Genomic DNA, 12,001 nt, shown 5'->3' on the forward strand with positions numbered 1-12,001 from the left:
AGCAATTTAGTTTGGTCTCTCTGCCGTTATCTCAGAACAAGCAGTTCCTTGGGTCGTGGATCTGGATCTGTTCAAAGACATGGATCTTCTTTGGAGATGGATATAAACATGAGAACCTGTGTCTTCATCCCTTCCTTGATGAGACTGAGGTGGAATTTTGTTGGCCTGGCTTCTCATGGGCCCCTCATTCTTCCCCTGGTGACATAGCCCTCATTTCTTCCACAATCTGCCTTCTTTTTGTCTCTGTGCTCAAAGTTGGAGCATGTGACCTCGAGCTGAGCCAATCAGCACACGGCATTACCTTAGTTACAGGGGCTGGTTTTCAGACAGGGACACATCTACCTGGGACCAATAAGCCTCAATGAAAATTCTATGAAAGGTCTCTGATCCGTTCTGCTCCTGCCAGTCTGTAATGCTATAGCTGTGGGATTAAGAAGTGGTGCTTGCCATCTTGGGATGAGTCTGTGAGATTGTATTTAACACAAAATATAGGCAGAGACTGCTCTTTTGTTTCCTGGATGTCCAGACCCAAATACTAACACTGAAACTATATTAATTACAACACTGTTTGGCCAATAGCTTTAGCATATTCCTGGATAACTCTTATATCTTAAAATTAACCAATTTCTATCAATCTGTGTATTGCCATGAGACTGTGGCCTACTGATAAGGTTCCTAAAGTTCCAGCATGTCCTTCTCTTTTGGCAGCTACATGGCATCTCTTTGACTCTGCCTACTTTCTCTCTCTCTCTCTCTCTCTCTCTCTCTCTATATATATATATATATATATATATATATATATATATATATATATATATATGTTTGGATTTCCCACCTGACTTTACTCTACCAGTCATCGGCCAAAACAGCTTCTTTAATAGCCAATGGTAATAAAACACACTCATATCATGCAGAGGGGAATCCCACAGCATCTTAACAAAATAAGCAGAGCCCAGAAGTGGGAGGACCCAGGTCTGAGAGGCTGGGAATGACCTAGCTGCTGCTTCCAAGGATAATGGCAGCTCCTTTGGTGTCTCCCCTGTGCCCTTGATCTGTAGCTTTAACTCTTCGGGTCCCACCATGCTGGGCTCAGCGGACAGTATTCAGCGCTTTTTCTGTTGCTGTGAGGAAATAGCCTGCAAAGGCATCGGAAGGAAGGAAGGAAGGGTCATGTGGCTCACAGTTTGAGGCAACTGCACTTAGAAAGTGGAGACCTGAGACGGTCATACTCATACCTTTCCTCATCCTTCCCCTCCCCTGTAATCCAGAACCCAGCACAGAGAACAGTACTGCTCACTTTTAAGGTGAATGTTTCCACTTCAATTAACCCAGTTGGGATAACCCTTCACATGCAAGCCCAGAAGCTTGTCTTTTCTGTGACTCTAGAGACTGTCAAGTTGGCGTTAACCATCTCAAGAACACTATTTCCTGGTGCAATGGCTGGGCTTCACTGTCCATGTGAAGCCATTAAGAAGCATCTGTGGTGTTGCAGATGAACACCTTTAGATGTCCAGAGAGGGTTAACTGGGATGGACTGGAGGCTCCCAGGCTATGGGATGGGGGGAATCCTACAAAGTAAAGGGAATAAGGAAGAGTGGAAGACACTGAGCTGAATCCCGGTTCCCCCTCTCATCTGCTTTGTCTAACTAAGCTGCACCACACAGTTCAGTTAAAAAGCCTCCAACACTTCCAGAATAATTGGGAGTCAGGTCTGTGAGAATGAATCACCAAAGAGTGGGGATTTGATGATGTGGATGGAAGTCTTCTCCTTGTGGACGCTAGCTGCCCCCAACAGGTTGGTGGCAATAGTGATGTCACATGCCAGCTGGGGCTTTGATAAATGTATCACGAAATGCCCAGCAGAAGCCCAGCCCCTTTAGAGCTTAGGGCAACTGTGATCACAGCTGGAACCATGCTGAAGGTTCTGTTTTTAGGAACATCAATCACCTCAGAGATTGTGTGTGTGCATGTGTGTATATGTTGTATTGTGTATGTGTGAAAACACATGTGTATGTGCATGTGTGTCATATGTTTGTGCATGCTTGTATTTTGCACACATGTGTACGTATATGTGAAAACACATGTGTATGTATGTGTGCATGTGTGTATGTGTTTGTGCACACATGTCTATGCATGTGTGTGCATGTGTTTGTACATGCATGTTGGAGGAGGGCCGCTTGTTAGTTCCCAGCTGCTTAGCCCCGAAATAATCACACAGAAACTATATTATTTAAGTCACTGCTTGGCCCATTAGCTTTAGCTTCTTATTGGCTAACTCTTACATATTAATTTAACCCATCTTCACTAATCTGTGTATCGCCACGTGACAGTGGCTTACTGGCAAAATTTTGGCAAGTCTGACTCTGGCATCGGTTCCATGGCATCTCTCTGACTCTGCCCTCCTTCTCCCAACATACAGCCTAGCTTTCCCTGCTTAGTTCTCTTCTGCCCTTGCCATAGGCTCAAAGCAGTTCTTTATTCATTAACCAATAAAAGCAACACATAGACAGAAGGACCTCCCACACCACATGCAAGTGTATGTACATGTTTGTGTGCAGGCACTGTATGTTTGTGCATGTGTATAGTATGTATGCATGTGTGTGTGCACTGTTTGTGCGTGTGTATGTATGTATTTTTGCATTATGTATGCATACTCGTGTGTATGTGCACGTGTATACCTGACAGGTATAAAGAGTCATAAACTCTTTACAAAGTAGACTTTTTAGAAATAGGCCTTCCTAGGGACTGTGAATTAGTAAACGTTCCTTTTAAATCCTGCTTGTTTTTCCTCCCTACAGGCCCTGGGCATGTTAGACAAGACAACCAGACCCATCTTCGTGGATCTGCAGGCTACTAGTCAGGTTGCTGGACAGACCTGTAATCCCAGACTCCTGGGTACAGGAAGACAGAAAGTCCAGGGGCAACTTGGAAAATTGTGACTCTGTTTCAAAAATTTAAAAATAAAATGAAAAGATGGCTGGGGCTATAGCTCAGTGACGACCACCAGCCGGGCACGCACAAGGTCTTGGTTCAATTCCCAGGAATGCTAAATAGACACACACATGCAGACAGATAACAGGTAAGGGAGAGAGAGAGAAAGAGAGGGAGAGAGGGAAGAGGGGTAGCTTGCAGTCCAGGCTGACACCAGGTGTGGGTAACAGAGAAACCAGATCTCAGTTCTGTGAGTTTCGACCCCAAAGGCAGATGAGACATGGCTTCCCTCTGCCAGCCTCTAACTCTGTGGGCACTCCTCAAACACAGAAAGCATCTTTGATAACAAGTTGAAGGACCGGGAAGCCAGAAGTCACTGAGGACAGTCAGAGTCTAGACAGTCTGCCCCCTACTGTGCACGACTGTGGTGACTAACATGTTTGTGAGTCCAAGGCAGAGATGTGGCAGAAAGAGGAAAGTCCAGATCTTAGGACAGATGTTCAGATGCAGGTCCCAGCTGTTAGGATAGATGCTCAGATGCAAGTCCTAGCTATTAGGATAGATTCTCAGATGCAGGTCCCAGCTGTTAGGATAGATGCTCAGATGCAGGTCCCAGCTGTTAGGACGGATGTTCAGATGCAGATCCCAGCTATTAGAATAGATGCTCAGATGCAGGTCCCAGCTACTAGAATAGATGCTCAGATGCAGGTCCCAGCTGTTAGCATAGATGCTCAGATGCACGTCCCAGCTGTTAGGATGGATGTTCAGATGCAGGTCCCAGCTATTAGGAAAGATGTTCTGATGCAGGTCCCAGCTGTTAGGATAGATGCTCAGATGCAGGTCCTAGCTGTTTTAGGATAGATGCTCAGATGCAGGTCCCAGCTGTTAGGACAGATGTTCAGATGCAGGTCCCAGCTATTAGGATAGATGCTCAGATGCAGGTCCCAGTTGTTAGGATAGATGCTCAGATGCAGGTCCTAGCTGTTAGGACAGATGTTCAGATGCAGGTCCCAGCTGTTAGGATGGATGTTCAGATGCAGGTCCCAGCTGTTAGGATAGATGCTCAGATGCAGGTCCTAGCTGTTAGGATAGATGCTCAGATGCAGGTCCTAGCTGTTAGGACGGATGTTCAGATGCAGGTCCCAGCTATTAGGATAGATGCTCAGATGCAGGTCCCAGCTGTTAGGCTAGATGCTCAGATGCAGGTCCCAGCTGTTAGGATAGATGCTCAGATGCAGGTCCCAGCTGTTAGGATAGATGCTCAGATGCAGGTCCCAGCTGTTAGGAAAGATGTTCAGATGCAGGTCCCAGCTGTTAGGATAGATGCTCAGATGCAGGTTCCAGCTGTTAGGATAGATGCTCAGATGCAGGTCCTAGCTGTTAGGATAGATGTTCAGATGCAGGCCCTAGCTGTTAGGATAAATGTTCAGATGCAGGTCCCAGCTGTTAGGATAGATGTTCAGAGGCTTCTGAGTAGGATTGACAGGCACGCTCACCTTCTGCAACCTTCCTTGGTCATAGCTTTCATGAACAGCAAGCCCTCACCAGCACCACTCCTGACATCTGGGAATTGCAGCCATGTGGCACAGATCACGTGTTCACTAAGACAGCTTCTTTCAGGGATGCAGGACACTAGCTTCCTTTGGGAATCTCTAAGAGTATATACCAGAGGGTTGGGGAGATGGGTCAATGGATTACAAGCTTGCTCCAAATGTGTGAGGACCTGAATCCAGGTTCCTAAAACTCACCTAAAGCCAGACATGGTCACACACACACACACACACACACACACACACACACACCTGTAACCACAACATTCTTAGAGGAAGATGGGAAACAGAGAGTCAGACCAACTTGCCTGGTTCACACAGCAGCATCAACAAGATGGACGATGAGGACCCAAATCTCAGACTGTGCTCTGACCACACATGCATACCATGACACATGTGTACCCACAGTCTACACACAAAGATGCACACACAGAGACACACACGTACAGATACATCTTTTGCTGTTGTTTAAAGAGCAGGCATCCTTTGAAGCTTCTTCCTTCAGCCCCTGTGACGCTGGCCGAGGTGACGTTCACAAAGCTCTGAGCTTAAGGATGTAGAACCAGGAGTTCCTGGCTGCACCCTGCATCCTCTCCCTCCCCGAGCCTAACACCTAACCAAACACTGTTTCCACAGCCAGTGTACACCAAAGGCCAAGGCACCTGACTGTACTCAGACCAGGGGGAACGGCAGCGAGGGTCCATCAAGTCCGGAGAAGAACTGCACGCGGGCAAACACGGCAGGGCTCAGGCAGCCACAGACTCCGGAGCAAAGCTCTGACGTGCTGCTCACTTGGCTTTTAAGTAAGATTTGCTTTGCTCTCACAGCCCTCAAGGCTCCCAACACACCTCCAAACCCACTCTGGTCCCCAGACTGTGAGCTCCATGTTGGGGTGAACGCGGCAGCTGGAGCGTCATTGTTCTTTCCCAGCTCAACCTTGTTGACTCAACTTTAAACTAGCCCCTTCCCCTGCCCCACGCTCGCACCGCCTCCAGCGAAATCCATCTTCCCAGAAAAATGCATTCCATCTAGTTGAGATTTATGCTAATGGGCCTCGAGTCTCTCTGATTCAGTTCGGATCTTTTTAAACGCCTTAATTAAATTTGGATTTTCCAAAAATGTCAGTGACTTTGAATCAGGAAGTGCAAACTCATCGCGAGTTTGCCAAGTGTGGGACGCTCCTCTCCATCACTCCTTCACTTTCTTTCGTGACTAAGGCCCGTGTTTTAGACAAATTGGTACATTTTTAGCCTGGTGGCTGAGGAAAAGCACTTGCCTCACAGGCTCGAGGTACCTTGGAGGTGATGGCGTCCTTGGGTCTCTGCAGTCCTCTGACCATGTCTGCACAGACCAGGCTATGAGTGACAAGTTAACTCAGCTGCTCCGTTACGAAGATGCAGGAACATTGCAGCACAATTTACCAGAAGTGAGCAGGCTGGAGCAAAGCAAGCTTCCCAGCTCCAGCATCTCAGCCACATCTCAGTTCTGATTGCAAGCATTTGGAGGACAAACTGGGATTCTCCAACGCCCACACTTGGCATGGACAGGTGGAGCTGACAGAATGACAGGCTCCCTTCTGGGAAGCAGAGTTTCTGGCAGATGATGGGGAGGGAGCCGTGAGTGGTCCAGGTTCCCCTGTCCTTTGCAATCTGACAGCGGTGACAAGCAATGCCCCAGTGGCCATGGAAGCATAAAGCTGAGACAGGAAGGACAAGTGTTGGCGATGTCACCGTGCCATAGGCAGCTGGGGAACATGCTGGGGACATGTTTGGGACATTTCCTCTCCTATCTGAGTTCTCCCTCAGCTCCAACAGTTGGGAACCCTGGGGAGAATCTGAGCAAGACCAGGAGCCAAAGCCTGAGCTGGCTTTTGACTAATTTTAAATAAAATAATCTTAAATTATTTTATTCTGCCAGTATTTCACGGAGCCCAGGCTGGCCTCAAACTTGCTGTGTAGCCAGGGATGACCTTAAATTTCTCATCCTCCCTAGTCTATCTCCCAAGCACTGAGATCAGAGATTTGTATCAGCACGCCCAGTTTTACTTGGTACTGGGGATCAAACCCAGGTGCTCCGTGTGTGCTAGGCAATCACTGAATCTATACTCAGAATCCCCAACCTATACTTGCGGGATGTGACTGTAAGCAATAGAAAACCCCAGTTAGTAGCTGAGACAGATGAATGTTTTGATTTCGAGGCAAGCCAGCCAGGGTTGATGCGACAGCTCCAGCCTCATCAATGCACAGCAAGCTTCTTCTGGGTTCACGGAAGCAATCCTTCCACTGGGCTTTTCATGGGTAGAACCAGCAAAGGAATATGCGTGACTTCTCAAGGATTCCTCAAAAAGCCAACACGGGGACCGGGGATGTGGCCCAACTGGCAGAGCGCTTGCCTAAAGTACACAGAGCACCTGGGTTTGATCCCTAGTTTGAAGTAAAATCAGGTGTGATGGCCCAAGTCTGTCATCCTGGAATCTAAACACTGAAGCTGCAGATTGGGGTTCAAGGTTTCAAGGTCATCTCTGGCTAATGTAGAAAGTTCGAAGGCCATCCTGGGCTCCATGAGACTCTGTCTGAAATTCTCTGTGGCTCCGCCTCCCCATCAGGAATATTGGGATGCTCACAAGAGCTGTTCACAGGGCTTTCTGAATTCAGTGTAAAGATTTTGGAGCAATTTTTTTAAAAAAAAATGTGTATATGTGCATATGCACGGGCACATATGTGTGTATAGTTGCTCATGTATGTGTAGGTGCACCCATGTGGAGGTCAGAGGTCATGCTCAGGTCCTTGTGGAAAGCAGAGGAAGCCCGGTGTTCTGTGGTATTGTATAGGGGGTGCTGTGTACTGAGGTCCGAGTATTCTGTGGTGTTCTGTAGTGGGTGCTGTGCACTGAGATCCTGGGTGTGCTGTGGTATTCTGTAGTGGGTGCTGTGCACTGAGGTCCCGGTGTTCTGTGGTATTGTATAGGGGGTGCTGTGCACTGAGGTCCCGGTGTTCTGTGGTATTGTATAGGGGGTGCTGTGTACTGAGGTCCCAGTGTTCTGTGGTGTTCTGTAGTATTCTGTAGTGGGTGCTGTGCACTGAGATCGTGGGTGTGCTGTGGTATTCTGTAGTGGGTGCTGTGCACTGAGGTCCTGGGTGTTCTGTAATATTCTGTATATGGGTGCTGTGCACTGAGGTCCTGGGTGTTCTGTGGTATTCTGTAGGGGGTGCTGTGCACTGAGGTCCCAAGTGTTCTGTAGTGGGTGCTGTGCACTGAGGTCCTGGGTGTTCTGTGGTATTCTGTAGGGGGTGCTGTGCGCTGAGGTCCCAGATGTTCTGTAGTGGGTGCTGTGCACTGAGGTCCCGGGTGTTCTGTAGTGGGTGCTGTACATTGAGGTCCCGGGTGTTCTGTAGTGGGTGCTGTGCACTGAGGTCCCGGTGTTCTGTGGTGTTCTGTAGTGGGTGCTGCTCCATCAGGACAGGTACGGCTCACTGATCCTTGCTTCTCTGCACACATCTGTGCGTCTGTCCTTTCTTCAGTTACTCATTACCCCTGGCAAGTTTCCAGGGCCAGGCTGTGCAGGACAAGGCAGGTGCTGTTCCCCAGGAGCCACCTCCTTGTTTTATGAGACAGTCTCTCCCCGACCTGCCTGGCCCCTGCCCTGGGACTGTAAGTGTGCACCATCACACCAGATTCTAATGTGGCTTCTGGGGGTCAAACTCAGGTCTTCATTGTTGGGTCTGAAAGAAGCCCGGGGCAAATGGATAACTGTGGTGCCTATTAGCACACCAAAGAGCACGCGGGCCTCCGGGCTCACTCAGTACCCTGCCATTTTGACCATGCATTCTGTTTTTGCTATCTTTGCTCTCATGATCCTCCACTCTTGATCCTCTCTCTCTGGGTCCACTTGCCCTCCTCTCTCTTGTCCCTCTCTTTTGGTCCTTTGCTCCCCCCCCCCATGTCATGGCCCAGTTCAGTCTACTGGCCATGTTTTTTAGTCTACTGCTTTCTCTCCCTGCTCTGGACTCTTTCAAATGCCTCTGGCTGTGCACTTCCTCAACCATACCCTGGAGAGATCATGTCCTCATTCAGTCATAGCAGTTAACTGGCTGAGCTGTCTTCCGAGTCCTTAGCACAAGCCTAGGCAGGCTGGACAGATGACTCAGTGGTTAATAACCCACATCGTCCTTGCAGAGGACCCCAGTTCAGTTCCCAGCATCCACACTGCGTGGCTCACAACCACCCGTAACCCCTGTTCTGAGCTATCCAACACTCTCTTCTGGACTCCTAGGTCATGGCTGCCACATGCACAAACCCCCACACACATACACACAATTTAAAAATCTTTGGTATAAATCTAAACCATAACAAGCCCTCAATAAAGTGTGAACCTGAATATGCAATTTATACATATCTATATATAAATATAACATGCACATAATGTGTGTATCTATGTGAGCAAATGTGCACAGGGGTGTAGATAATGTAAAGAGAAATACTAGGTGCTGAAAGCCTGGCTGCAGGTGATGGGTACTTAGTCATGGAACAGGATAGGAGCTAATGGCTTCCTAGTTTTGACTCTGCACTGGAATTTTCATTTTCTGGCTGTGGATAAGTGCATAAGAACAGAATTGGTAGCGGACATGTGAAATACGACATGAGGCTCCATACCTCCAGCACGGCTACTCTAACTTCAGAGGAAGTGGTTGACATATATAAAGTTTGGACCTGGCTAATCTTGCTGTGTGACATTTTCAGGTTCTTAATAAAGTCTTAATTTAAAAGAAATGTAAAGAAAAACACAGTATGACCCCCAAGGTATAGTGGTAACCCAGTTAGTTTTGTATTTGGAGAGCCACCAGAGACACAGCTCCATTGTATAGGACGAAATCCACAAACCCGGTGTTTGCCCCAGGCCCAGAATCACCGAGTGACCAAACGGTCAATGACACTTTCTGGTGGCTGCCAGCTTGGCTTTTCAGTGTTCAGATGAACCAGTGGAGTGGCGTCCTGGGGACTTAAGCAGTGTGCCACTGCCACCTGGTGGGGGCTTTGTCACACAGCCCAGGGCTTCCGCTGGGGACAGCCTCTCAGAACCCAGTCCTCTCTGGAAACCCAGGGAGCCCAGAATGATGGTGTCTCCCTCAAAAAGAGAGAATGGTGTCCCCCCTTGAGAGCAACGTTTACAAAGGGTTGTACATGTCGCTGGTCCATCAGTGTGTAGCTGTTCATCAAGAGCTCCTGTGTAGGAGATGGGGATGAGACGGGCGAGTGTGGAGAAAATGGCCAGAGAGACTTGAGATACAGCGCCTGTACTCATCACTTTGCCCACGGTTATGACAGAATGCCTGGCAAAAACTGAAGGAAAGGTGGGTTTGTTTGGCTCACGGCTTGGGTGTAAAGTTTGTCTTGTTGGGGAAGCCACGGAGGCAGGCCTGTGAGGCAACGGTCATACGGTCTCCCGCCAGCTTCTGCTTTTTACCCAGGCCCTAACCCAGGGTTGTGCCACCCACATATGGGATGAGTCGTCTTCCTCAGCCGCATCTTCATAGGACGCATCTCCTAGGTGAGCCCAAATCCAGCCCAGTTGGTGATGAAGAGCAGCTGTCTCAGGGCACTGACGTGACAGCCCCTGTCATGCTGTCACCTCTGGCTCTTCTGTGCCAACTCTCCGACCCGTGATAAAGTGGTAGAGAGCGTGTAAGGGGTGACGTGACCCTCTGGATCCCGCCACAGACTGACTCCTATCTCCCATGCCCACCTCATATTTAGGGCAGTGCCACACTGGGGTACTTGGTTTTCATCTCACGACCCTTTACCCTCTTCTTGTCCCTGTGGTACCCGCTACAAACAAGCTTCTAGTCCAGCCCTTGTACAAATGGCATCCCTGGGGCACAGCCTTCAGATAGCTGCTTGGATAGCCTCTGAGGGGCTGTACAACTTGGCAAAACACCTACTTTTTCATCTGTCACCCACATAATTGGCAGATGAGCCTGGCCTCCAGGCCAAAGTTGACAAGACTGATATAGATTTAAAGTTGCACACAGCTAATCAGTTTCCACCCTCCAGAGATGAAGCTGAATTAAACAATTTTAAGCCAGATGAGAAGGCTGAACATGTGCAAGGTTGAGGATCGGGGTCATATATATCTTGGGGTGCCCTGGTCTTGCAGGGTGGGTGCGTCAACTCGCCAGACTCTATGCTACTACGCCCAGGCTGCCCCTTCCCTGGAAAATCTACAGCACAGAGTCCCTTCCGGTCAACCCAGCTCTCACATGTCCTGTCCACTGTCACTGAGGGACCTAAAACCCATCCTCAAGACAGCTCAGAAGCAATTCACACTCCACAGCCCTCCGCCAGCCCAAGGAAGGGCTGATGACAGTTAATGTTGGCCAGCAACAGCTGGGAGACAGTCTTCTGGGCATGACCATGTTGGATTATCTACACAAAGCTAGCTTCTGTGTATGCCTGTGGGAACCATCATGATTAGGTTAAATGAGTTGGAAAGATTCAAAGTAACAGCGAGTAGTCCTATTCCCCCGGGTTGGGACCCTGGGCTGCCGAGAAGGGGAATGCCTAGAGCAGTGGACATCAGTCTCTCCTCTCCGAGTGTGGGCACAACGTGACCGCCCAGCCACCTCCCAGTCCCGCCACCAGGCCTCCCCCACATGCAGGGCTGTGCTTTGAACTGTGTTGTAATTGGTTTTTGTTGCCTTGACACAAACCTAGACACACCTTAAAAGAGGGACTCTCAATTGCGAAACTGCCTCCGTCAGGTTGGCCTGCAGGCATGTCTACGGGGCATTTTCTTAACTGCTAATTGAGAGGGTCCCACTATGTCCCCCTAGGAAAGTCACACAATAAACATGTGTAAGCTGTTGCTCTGAATAGGACCGAGGTAAAATGTGCAAAGCCGAGCCTACCCACCAGGACAGCGGGGAGCACAGTGTTGATTTTCCTGTCTCGGGTTGGACGGATGACTGAGAATGCTCAAGGAAGCACCGTGGCGTTGCGAAACTGGCCGTCAGTGAAGGCTGGTGGGTTCTTTGTGAGCTGTCCGAGAGGACCTGAGACCTCCACTGTGGTCTCCACCCTGCCTAAGGAGGTCACCTCCCCCATACTACTCACAATGACGTGGCCGTGCTGCGCTCTCCGTGGAACCAGAAAAACCACCAGGACCGCTAGGTGTAATCAATGCATATGATAAATAAGAGTGGAGTGTATCTAATTGTCCTGGTTGTGTGTGTGTGTGTGTGTGTGTGTGTGTGTGGTGTTTGTCAACCTGACACAAGGAACCTCGGTTGAGAAAGTGCCTTCATCAGATTACCTGTAGACAAATCTGTAGGATGTTTTTTTGAGTAATGATTGGTGTGGGAGGGGCCCAGCCAACTTTGGGCAGTGTCTCCTCCAGGCAGGTGGTCCTGGGGATAAAAAAATCAAGTTGAACAAGCCATGGGTAGATAGCAAGCCAGTAACCATGGCCTGTTTCAGTTCCTGCCTTGAATTCCTGCCTGACTTCTCTGGATGATAAATATAGG

Source organism: Chionomys nivalis, chromosome 4 (genome assembly GCF_950005125.1).
Source record: "Chionomys nivalis chromosome 4, mChiNiv1.1, whole genome shotgun sequence".
Taxonomy (NCBI): domain Eukaryota; kingdom Metazoa; phylum Chordata; class Mammalia; order Rodentia; family Cricetidae; genus Chionomys; species Chionomys nivalis.